At 39.6% G+C, this 12,054-nt stretch overlaps 1 long non-coding RNA gene across 1 annotated transcript; it reads left to right on the top strand.

The window, feature by feature from the left end:
* Positions 1 to 3,459: 3,459 nt before the first annotated feature.
* Positions 3,460 to 10,865, top strand: LOC103098089 (uncharacterized). Its single transcript, XR_457332.3, has 2 exons — positions 3,460 to 4,618; positions 10,626 to 10,865. It is a non-coding gene; the product is annotated as an uncharacterized LOC103098089 (long non-coding RNA).
* The last annotated feature ends 1,189 nt before the right edge of the window (positions 10,866 to 12,054 follow it).

Below are 12,054 nucleotides of genomic sequence, written 5' to 3'. Positions count from 1 at the left end.
AAGAGAATTTCCAGGAGATCATGTAGCCACTGCTAATCATTCCAGGGAGCTGGTTGCTACTGCTGTCACAGACTGCCCCTATGACTTAAGTTAGGAGTGAGAAATCTGAGCCAAATCCTGAAAATCAGGGCTGTCTGCATCCTGAGGGAAGAGATGAGACAGAAGGTGATACAGAGTAGTTTGTAGGAATATGTGTCTACCTTAACCATGTGAAGACTTCTCCCAAAGGAAGGAAGGGGTAGATGAGAACAATTTGTTCCAATGGTCATGAAATTGGTGGAAGCAGCACTTTGGAGTGCTTAGAACTTGGTTAAACATTGAAGAAGTCAAGACAACCACCACCACCAGGAATATGGATGGCATAGGACTGGATTGATGGCTGCCACAAAACTTACTTATTGCTAAGAATGCCAGCAGACCAACTATACCCCTAGTACCTTTTATGCCTCATTGCTTTCATTTTTATTTCAGGCACCTGGCATTGCTTCTGGATAGCAGCAGCACTCTACCTTTCATCACACACTTTCTATAACCTAGAATGTGGAAGGAGGGATTGAAACAAATGGCCAAATGAGATAATTATTTGTATAGTACTTGGTACAGTGTCTGGCACGTAGTAGGTGCTTAACAAATGTTTATTCCATTTATCAATCCATTGGGGTTGCTACTTGAAGGGGAAAGGATTTAACCATCTTCTTTTTTATCTTTGCGATAGCTAGTAAGCTCTGTGATCACTGAATGTTGCTTACCTGTAGAAAATGAATATGGAAGTTCAAGACCTACCAATGAAATAGCCCATATGCAGTCTAGGGAGAAAGCCATATATTTTCCCAATAATTCGAATATATTTCATCATCCCCTAGTTTAGAATCAGAGCTCACCAGCAAGAGTTTCCTCCTTGCCAAGCCTCTTGAAACATGGAGCTTTCTAGAGTATGTGGCGGCAAAATACATATTTAGAGGGACTATTCTCTTCTACTCATGTCAGAGAGATCTGAGACTTTTGAGTTGGTGGCTTTATTATATTGCCACCTGCTGGTCATATTAAAAGTGACATCTACTCATTTATCTAGGAGATGGAGCCAATTATTTTAAAAGAGCCATTTCCCTAATTGACAAATGATCAAAAGGATATGAACAGGAAATTTCAGAAGAATAAATAAAAATATCAATAGTCATATAAGAAATTCTCTAAATCACTACTGATTAGAGAAATGCAAATTAAAACAGCTCCAAGGTATCACTTTATACCTATCAGATTGGCTAGCAAGGCAGAAAAGAAAAGTGATAAATGCTGGAAGGGATGTGGAAAAAAAGATATACTAAATGCACTGTTGGAGGAATTGTGAACTGACCCAATCCTTCTGGAAAACAATTTGGAACTATGCACTATGAACTGTTAATTCTTGGACCCAGCAATACCAGCTAGGTTTCTATCCAAAAGAAATGGGGAAAGGACCTATGTGCGCAAAAATATTTATAGCAGCTCTTTTGTGGTGGCAAAGAATTGGAAATTGAGGGGAAGTTCATTATTTGTGGAATGGCTGAACAAGTGATATGTGATGGTGATGGAATACTACTATGCTGTAAGGAATGATGAGGGGGACAATTTCAGAAAAACCTGGGAAGACTTACATGAACGGATACAAAATGAAGTGAGAAGAAGTAGAACACTGTATACAGTAACAGCAATATTTGTAAGGATGATCAACTGCGCAAGACTTAGCAACTCTGATGAAGACATTGATTCCAAACAATTCCAAGGGACTCATGATGAAAATGGCTATCTACCCATCGAAAGAAAATTGATCAACTTTGAGTACAGATTGGAGATTGAGATAATTTTTGCTATGTTTCTTTTTATTGATTCTTTTCAACATAACTAATATAGAAATGTGTTTTGTATGACTTAACATGATATTGACATCATATTGTCAATGGATGGAGTAGAGATGGCAGGGAAGGGGAGAATTTGGAACTCAGTTTTTTTTTCTTTCTAATAAACCCTTACCTTCCATCTTAGAATCAAAGGCAGAAAAGCAGTAAGGGCTAGGCAATGAGGGTTAAGTGACTTGCCAAGGGTCACACAGCTAGGAAGTGTCTGAGGCTAGATTTGAACCTAGGACCTCCCATCTCTATGGAACTCAATTTTTTAAAAAAGGAATGATAAAAAAAAAAAGAACCACACTGTCTTGCTGGTTAACTGCAAAGTCATAGCCTGTCTTCTTGTGGATTTAAGGAAGGTAGGACATGAGCGAGATTAAAGTACTATTGCTAATACAGTACCTCAATAATGAACAAGTACACACATGCACACACACCCTGCTCCACTTACAACAACCATGTGAGATAGGTGGCACAAGTATTATGATCTACTACGCTAGAGGTCAGGAAACAAGTTCAGAATGTTAAGGGACTTTCTGTCAGTCAGCTACAGTTAGTAAAACCAAGACTTAAACTCAGGTCTACAGATTCCAAGTCAATTGTTCTTCTGTTCTTCCTCCAATTAGCCAACTCCCGCATGACACTAGGATTCTTGTCTTCAGAAACTGAATAAAAAAAAAAACAAAAACCCTGTAGCATGGATCCTTCATGATTCTAAAACCCCTTGTTACTTTGAGTTCCTTCCATCCACTGTGTTCATTTCAACAGAAAAGAAAAGAATTATAGGCAGAGCTTTTACAAACGAATATATTTACTACTTCCAGCGTTATCCTCACAAATATACATACTTCCTCCAATGAGTAGGAGGCACAATCCTACTTGCCTTCTGCAGCACCTCAGTTACTGGGTAGAGAAAGGGGAATTAGGTTCATAGTTTCCCTTGGAGTTCTCTTAGAGCACAGTCCCCATTCCAAGTCCAAAACACTCCTTGGGCTTGAGCCTGAGGCACTCTGTCATCTCAGGGTTCAATGGCAGCCTGATTTTCTGGAGCAATTTGCCTGCCATTCCAGCTCCAAAGGTGCCATGACTTGAACTCCCAGTCCTGTGGGCAACACCTGTAATGCTGGAACTGAGGTCAAATGATGAAGAATGGAAAGCGATGCCCTCTAAGTCCATTTCTCATAGAATTAAGGGAGGGTAAGCCTTTGTGTGTTCAGCACAAAGACAAATATGGATGTACTTCTTATTTTTAAGAATCATGACTTGAAGGCAGAGAAACAACTAATGGATTTAGTAAGAACAAAGGTGCCAGGGGTAATGTTTTTTTTTTTTTTAAACCCTTACCTTCCGTCTTGGAGTCAATACTGTGTATTGGCTCCAAGGCAGAAGAGTGGTAAGGGCTAGGCAATGGGGGTCAAGTGACTTGCCCAGGGTCACACAGCTGGGAAGTGGCTGAAGCCAGATTTGAACCTAGGACCTCCCGTCTCTAGGACTGGTTCTCAATCCACTGTGCTACCCAGCTGCCCCCCAGGGGTAATGTTAATGGAGGTATGTTTTCCCACCTGGAGATGGCACATTGGATAATATGCTGAGCCTTAAGTTAGGTCCATCAAATCCAGTCTGAAGTATTGACTAGCTGTGAGTTTCTGAGCAAGTCGTTTAAACCTCTGTCTGCCTCAGTTTCCTTATCTTAAAAAAAGGGGGCAATAATAATGATATTAACCTCCAAGGGTTGCTGTGAAAATCAAATGAGCTAATATTTAAAAAGCCCTTAACACAATGCCTGGCACATAGTAGGTGCTTAATAAATTCCTGCTTCCCTTATCACTCCTTTGTATTTGATTGTCAGAGCCCAGAACTGTATCACTTCCCTTTCAGTCTCAGGAATGGCAGGAGTGAGGGAGCAACAAGGGTGTGGAAAGTTAAAGTATAAAAAAATGTAAGGACTGATTTTGTAAATAAATGGAACTCTCACTGAACTTTAATAAAAAAGAAAAAAAGAGAAGGAAGGAAGGAAAGGCCCAGTGGGTGGGGGAGAAAATGTGTCAACACAGGACATTTAGAGGGACAGGAAGCCAAAAGCTGAAATGAAATATGAGAAGGAGAAGTGTGTTTGTGTTCATGTGTTACCATGTGTGCAGAGGTCTGTTGGCGTTTCCCTGGACCTCTGTATGTGCTTCTGGCTACATTTTTCACTGTGTAATTATTTAGGAAAAAGGTCATGTGTGGATATTGGCATCTACCTTGAAATCATAAGGGAAAGGAGATTAGAGACGTAGATATAAGCTCTGGATCATAGTGTTCATTGCCAGGTTCCTACATGGCTGGCTCTGATAAGGTGTCTTGAAGTTGATCAGAACTTCCTTGGGGGTGGGGAGGAGGTTAGAGACAATGCTGAGAACTGGCGTGAGGAACATAGCCAATGGAGGGGAGAAAAAAAACACAAGGAAAGGTTATAATTTCCAATCCATTTTGCTTTTTTTCTGTAAAATTGGGAGGAAAGTCAGGAAAGCAGATTCCTTGGCAGAGACAATATGGAAAGACAAAGGTTCTGGGGCAGCTAGGTAGCACAGTGATCAGAGCTTCAGACCTGGAGTCAGGAGGACCTGGGTTCAAATTTGACCTCAGATACTTCCTAGCTGTATGACTCTGGGCAAGTCACTTGCCCCAATTGCTTAGACCTTCCTGTTCATTCTACCTTGAAGCTAATAAGTGTATCAACTCTAAGGCAGAAGGTAAGGCTTTTTATTTTTTTTTTAAATACCTACCATTAAAAGATCACTTTATTGCAAATATGAATAATATGGAAATAGGTTTTGAACAATGATACATGTATAACCCAGTGGAGTTGCTTGTCAGCTCTGGGAGGGTTGGGGAAGAGGGGTGAGAAAAATCTTGAATCATGGAAAAATATTTTTAATTAATTAATAAAAATAAATGCCTACTTTATTCTAGGCACTCTACTAGATCACAGAGATACAAACGATAAACATGCCCTCAAGGAACTTATATTTTACAGAAGGCAAAGGGAGACACTGTAGGGTTCTGAGTAATTTTGACATGATCACAGTGATGAATTAGGAAGATTTCTGGGGCAACTCTGGGAAGGATAGTTTGGAAAGGAGACCAAAAATATGCCGGAGGGAGACTGATGTTATAAGGAAGAGAGGGCTATAGTAAAAGTTGATGGTCTGCAGAGGACTGCTGCATGAGGAAAGATTCTGGAATGTTGACAAGAGGGTTGAGCTGAGAACTCAGGAGCTGTGAGGCTCTCTGGGGGTTTGCTAACTGTCAACTCCTGGGAGGATTTTGCTGCCAAATATCTGGTGGAGTTCCTATACCTGTCCTTGCTGTTGATCCCTGTGTTTTCCTTGAAAGATCGTTGAACCTGAAGCCAATCTGAAACAGCATCCAGTCATCTGCAGCTGTCTGGGTCCATCTGCAGTGGGAGGTCTGGGTCCATCTGGACTTGGGATCTTTCCCGTGGGTCCCTGTCTAATTTACCCCAGACCAATACCTCTATTAACCATCAAAGGAGGCTTGGGATAGTGCAGGGGAGCCAGACTTTAGGGTTGGGGATTTTAGGTGAGAGAGGAGAGGGAGGTAAGAATAGTCAATCCAACTCTGAAGACCCTTCTTGCAAAGGTGTAGTTCCTGGGATCATTAGATAGAAATTAGTGATAGAAATCCCCTTTTCCCTTCAAACCTCTTTTAATAATAAAATTACAACATCTAGTAACTTTTGCCTACCTAGTGGTCTGCATGCTGGACCCTAGACCGGGCTTCTGGCCTGGGCAAGGCTGCCTTGTACCCACAGTGTAAAACCTGTTACTGGCCCAAAGTAGTTTACTTATCCTATCCAATCCCATTTCCCAAATTACCCCCATTACACTACATTGACTAATTTCTGTTTTTGTTTTTTTTTAGCCTTTATCTTCTGTCTTAGAATAGATACTAAGAATTGGTTACAAGACAGAAGAGCAGTAAGGGCTAGACAGGGTTAAGTGACTTGTCTGAGTGTCTCAGTTCAGATTTGAACTCAGGACCTCTCATCTCTAAGGCAGGCTCTCAATCCCCTGAGCCACACAGTTGCCCCAACCTATTTTTATAATCACCTTGGAGAGAAGAAATGACAGGCTGAAATAAGCATGATTGCTGTGGGACTAGAGAGGAAGTGGCAAAGGAGAGAGAGAGAATGAAATGATTAACAATGGGATTTGGCATGTGAAAGGGAAATAGAGGAGTCTAAACTGATTCTAACACTTTAAATCTAGAAACATGTTTGTGTTTTCTCATAAAGAGTAGCTAAGGAATGTATTGGACGCCTTCCTCTTGTTCTTTAGTATTTCAGTAGTGCCCTGAGCCACATAGGTTGTCCATCTTTAATACCTTAGTCTTATTACTGATTTTTTTCCCCCTAGGCATACGTGTCCTCTCTACGGGTTGTTTTTTTAAAACCAGTTCCTGAGCTCTATATCCTCATTATGGGAACTATTAAACCTTAGATTTTTAAAATACTTTAAGTGCCTTGTTTTGTCTGAGCCCTAAAATAAAACTATGAGGTAGGGGCTACCATTATTTCCATTCTAGATATAATCCATGCCCCAAGTCCTCCCGAACTCTGGGCTTCGGTCAGCCAGGCTCAATATTAGAGACTAACCCAGGTCACTAATCTTTGGCTTTTGCTTCTGACTGGAGTTTCTTCTGGGAAGCATGTCTGTTTCCACAAATGCAGCCAATGGGATCTCCAGTCATACAAGCTTTAAAGGTGACAAATGAATATTAGGGAAGCATCAGCCTTGATTTAATCTAACAAAAAATTCAGAAGGACAAAAGACTCAGAAGCCTAAAAACAGATGCAGAATATACTTAAATTACTCATATAGTCCTCAAGCATGCTCCAGAAGAGAACTGAATATTTCATTGCCATTAAGCCAAAAGCCTGACTTTTCAGTGAAGTCTCTCTTTCTCATTGTCTCACACAGTCCCTCTTAGACTCATAGAGCCAGCCTATGGCTTAGACTTTCCTCAGAAAGAAAACAACTTCGGGCTTGCTGAACAGGAAGTCTTCTTCCCCCCAGATATTCACTATCCAAATAATTCACAGTAATAATAAGGAATAAAGTAAACGTCTTGTATTCCCCTATATCATAGCTTAAAAAAAATTATTTTAGCCTTTACCTTCCATCTTAGAATCAATATTGATTCTAAGGCAGAAGAGTGGTAAAGACTAGGCAATGGGGTTAAGTGACTTACCCAGGGTCACACAGCTAGGAAGAAACTGAGGACAGATATGAACCCAGGATCTCCTGTCTCTATATAATATAGCTTTAAGAGCCTTACTGGTCTTGGAGTTAGAGGCCACATGAGCTGCTTCTCTCTATGAGGTATATTGTTCATAGCCTCCTTCTCTTAAATTAGAAGGAAAGTTTATTCCCATTAATTGGAGAACAACTAAAGAAACATAATATGATATTATTATTCTATAAAAATGGTAAATATGAAGAATTTAGAGAAATTTGGTCATATTTTTATAAAATGAGTATGAAAATGTATTCTTGTTAAAGCTAAATTAAACTCTGGTCCTTAATGTTCATAAGAGTTTATTAATATTTACTTGAATAAGAGAAGGCAGACAGAGAGAAGGAAGCCTATTCTAAACTAGCCACACCTGGGAGAATAGAGAGTCCACTTCCTGGAACTCCTTCTTTTATTCCTTCCCTTTGCCCCAGATCCATAACTGGATCCTTTCCTAGTCAATGTGCCTGGGTCAGTGTCCCATGACCCACATTCTCCTAAGAGAACTAGATATTACTTAAACATATTTATTTATTTACCTTTTTATTAATATAGAGGTATTTTTATGTTATATGTTATTTTATTCATATACTTACTTTACTTAGCTCTGCAGGGGAAAATTTCCAGATTTCCAGATAAATATATATGTGTGTGTTTGTATATACACACAACCAAACTTCTAGATCCATGACATAGATGAAGACAGGTAGCACGTGTCAAATGTGTGAATGATACAAAACTGAAAGCTTAATAACATGCCTGGTTTTGCTTGAGAACATGTGGGTGGGGTGGGGGCATCTAGATGGCTCAGTGGATTGAGAACCAGGACAAGAGGTGGGAGTTCCTAGGTTCAAATTTGACCTCAGATACCTCCTAGTTACTTAATCCCATTACCTAATCCTTAGCACTCTTCTGCCTTGGAACCAATACACAGCATTGATTTTAAGAGGGAAGATAAGGGCTCCCAAAAAGAAAGGAAAAAAAAAGAATACATGGGTGACCACATGAGCATTCCAAGATTTGGACACATTGAAATCATATGGCCCAAATAATGAAATGAATAGGGATAAATGTAAAGTCAATTATTAACAGTACAAGTAGAAGATGGGGGTAATTATTCTAGGTAAAATAAATATCATTTCTTTTGTGCCTTCAAGTGAGGTGTGAGAAAGGAATTTATATTTTTATTAGATCAATCAGAGATTTAGACTTCCCTTCCATTTGTTTTGAATCTGGGTCAATCAACAACCAGGGAATTGATCCCACAAGCACTGCCCCCTCTGGGTGGTGCCAAACTAATTGAGAAAATATGATTGGTTCTTGGGGGGCAATGTAGGAGAGCTAGTGGGTGAAAGGAATGGCATATAAAGAGAGACCCAGCAAGAAATGGGGGTGGGGATATTTCTGAGACTGAGATTCAGAAGCAGATTCTGGGTTGTTAGGCTTTAGGTTAGGTAATTCTTTACCTCCTTTCTATATTTCCCTCTCTTATAATATTTATTTTACTATAATAACACTATTAGAACTATTAACAGTCTTGTGACTTAAGGGTTAATTTCTATAAATGATGACCACAGCATTTTTTACTCTTATAATTTAGTCAAACCCATTCTAATCATTACAGAGCTCAGATGAGGAAATGATAACTTTCAGCTTTTCAATTGACACAATGCTTGGGAAGGCTAGCTAAGATGTTGGACAACAGAATCAGCCCCACAAAAGATGCTGAGCATAGTCTAGACCTGTGATGGTGAACCTTTTAGAGACTGAGTGCCCAATCTGCACCCCTCGTGCTGAATGTGAGCCCCCTCTCCCCCTGCCCACTTTACTCCATATAAGGGAGGGAGGAAGTGTTCCTATTGGGCAGCTGGCCAGAGGGGAGGGGCATGTGGGAAATGTTCTCAGGCATGTGGAGAGGGGGAGGGGAGCAGCCCTCTCAGGAATTCTCTAGCATGTATGCCACCTGTTCACCAACACAGGTCTAGAGGAGTACCTGAGTCTCATAAAAGGAAATTTAGTGTTGATAAACGTATACTGTTATAGTTATGTATTTTTTAAAAAGCAGCTTGGGGTGGCACAAAAGATCTGAAGCTTTTTGTGGCTTGCAAGCTCAATATGATTCAACAGAGTGATTTGATATCTGAAAAAAGCTAAGGTGTTAGACTGCATTAAGAAAAGTGTCCAGAGCTAGGGAGGTCGTAGACTTCTTGTATTCTGTCCTGGTCAGGTCTATTCTGGAGGCTCCTACTCATTTCTGGACATCACATTTTTAGGAAGACTTTATAAGAATTTTGACAAACTAGGTGGCCAATAGATAGAAAGCCAGTCGGGAGGTCCTGGGTTCAAATTTGACCTCAGACACTTCCTAGCTTTGTGATCCTGGGCAAGTTGCTTAACCCCAATTGTGTATCACTTATTGCTCTTCTGCCTTGGAACCAATACCTAGTGTGGATTCTAAGACAGAAGGTAAGGGTTAAAAAAAAAAGAAAAGAACTTTGACAAACTGAAGTCTGTCAAGAGGAGGGCAAGAAGATGGCAGGAGGACTAGAAAAATGCCATATGAAGATTTATTGAAAGAAATCCAAATGTTTGTCTTTCAGAAGAGAAAATGTAGGGGATATGATAGTTGTCATGAAGTATTTGAATAGCTCTGATATGGTAGAATTAGACTTCTTGATCTACAACAGGTCTAAGTGTAAAGATTAAAATTTTGGGAACTGAGGCAGGTAGAAATTAGTTTCTCTCTGCAAGGAATATTATATTTTTATGAGGTTTATTAAAGGTTAAGGATTAAAGAAAATACAGAATAAGAAAGACCATGTCTAGGCCAGAGAGGCCTAGACAAGATAACCTCACATCATGAAAGAGACACATCTGCTCCAAAATGGAAGTCCAAAAGAGGCCGAGCCTATTCACAACCAGGTTTAAATACCCCATCTCGCTCTCGGCCCAGGTGAGAATTCAGTGATATTAGAGGGCATTCTGGGGAAATGGAGCAAGGATTTCTGGGGATTGAAATCCTGGATTCGAGTCTATTTTTACATAAGAACTGTGGGGAGATTCTACAAAGGTAGAACTAGGTTTGGTATAAATGAAAATCTTACCAACAATTAGATATGTCCAAAAGTTTTGGAAGCTAGTGAGTTTCCCTTACTGGAGGTAATGTGGGTTAAATGACAGCCAATTGTTGGGAAGGCTAGAAAGAAGATTTCTGTTCTAATTCTAGATGGCCCCTTGGATCCCTTTTCATTCTGAGCCTCTGTGACTTGTAGACAACTTGCAGAGCTGATATTAGATCCATTTTATAGATGGAGAAACTAAGACTTGGGGAGAGAAGGTGACTTGTCCAAGAATATAGGCTGTATACATATTCCTCATCTATACCTTTATAATTGACAATTGATTAACAAGAATTTATGGTTGAAATATTTTTCTTTCTTTTAGGTACTGCACAGATGAATCTACATGAAACCCTCCCTAACTTGCTGCTGAAAGTGATTTATCTTTCCTAGAATTTCTGTTGCTGCTTTGGACCCCTCCTTCCTTCTTTATCACATTCAGTTTTGTGTTAATTTTCATCTTTTTTTTATCTGTGTCTTATCACATTAAATTATAAGTTCTATGAGGACAGGCAGTGTTTTTTTTTTTGCACCTAGTAAGCCTTAATAAATGTATTAAAGTGAATTTGTCTCTCTCTGACTTCTAATTTGCCTATCTCTGCCACCGTCACCAGCTAAAGGCCTTCTGTTGCATTATAGTGTGTTAGTCTTGACCAGTCAAACCTCAGCCTCTCAGAAGCAGAGAGAAAATGACAGTAAACAAAGCTGATTCCTAATTTCCAGGGTTTTGTTTTGTTTTGGTTTGGTTTTGCTGTTGTGCCATAATTGGGCACTAGAGGGAAGCTTGGTCTCAGAAATACCACTCTTTGGTCTGGGTGGGACTTAATTCCAAAGGAGCAATATCCCAAAATTTAGATCAGATAAGACCCAACAAGGTCCCTGCACTCATGGCCCTTGCCCTTTGGTAGATGATATAAATCCCATCTTCAATGATAAATGCATTCAAGAGTTGCAGAATTACTCATTCATTCACATGATAGACTTAAAAATACAAAAACAAAAACAAAAATCCCTTACCTTCTCTGTTTTAGAATCAGGACTAAGTACTGGTTCCAAGGCTGAAGAGTGGTAAGGAGTAAACAATTGGGGTAAAGAGACTTGTCCAGGGTCAGACAGCCAGGAAGTATTTGAGGCAAGGTTTCAATGTAGGACCCCCCATCTCCAGGTTGGGCTCTATAAACGGAGCCATCTATCTGCTCCACAATAGACTTTTATTAAGAGCCTATTATAATACCATTAGTAGGTCTATATCCCAGAGAGATTTTTAAAAAGGGGAAAGAACCTACTTGTACAAAAATATTTATAACTGCTTTTTTTTTTTTTTGGTGGCAAAGATTTGGAAATTGAAGGGATCAATTGGGGAATGGTTGAACAAATTATGATAGATGTTGGTGATGGAATACTATTGTGCTATAAGAAATGATGAACAGGATAATTTCAGAAAGAGCTGGAAAGACCTACATGAACAGATGCAGAGTGAAATAAGCAGAACCAGAGAACATTGTATACAGTAACTGAAATGCTGTGGAATGATCAAATGTAATAAAATTAGCTACTCTCAGCAATCCAATGATCCAGGACAATTCTGAAGGACTTATGACAAAGAATGTGATCCATCTCCAGAGAAAGAGCTGTTGGAGTAGGAATGCAGATGAAAGCAAGTGATGATTTATCATTTGTGTATTTGGGTTCTGGTTTTGGGGTTTGGGTTTTATATGATTATTCTCTTACAAAAATGAACAATATAGAAATAA

The sequence above is a fragment of the Monodelphis domestica genome, chromosome 1, assembly GCF_027887165.1.
Source record: "Monodelphis domestica isolate mMonDom1 chromosome 1, mMonDom1.pri, whole genome shotgun sequence".
Lineage (NCBI taxonomy): Eukaryota > Metazoa > Chordata > Mammalia > Didelphimorphia > Didelphidae > Monodelphis > Monodelphis domestica.
Note: the sequence above shows the minus strand (reverse complement) of the source record. Positions and strands in the feature narration are given on the sequence as shown.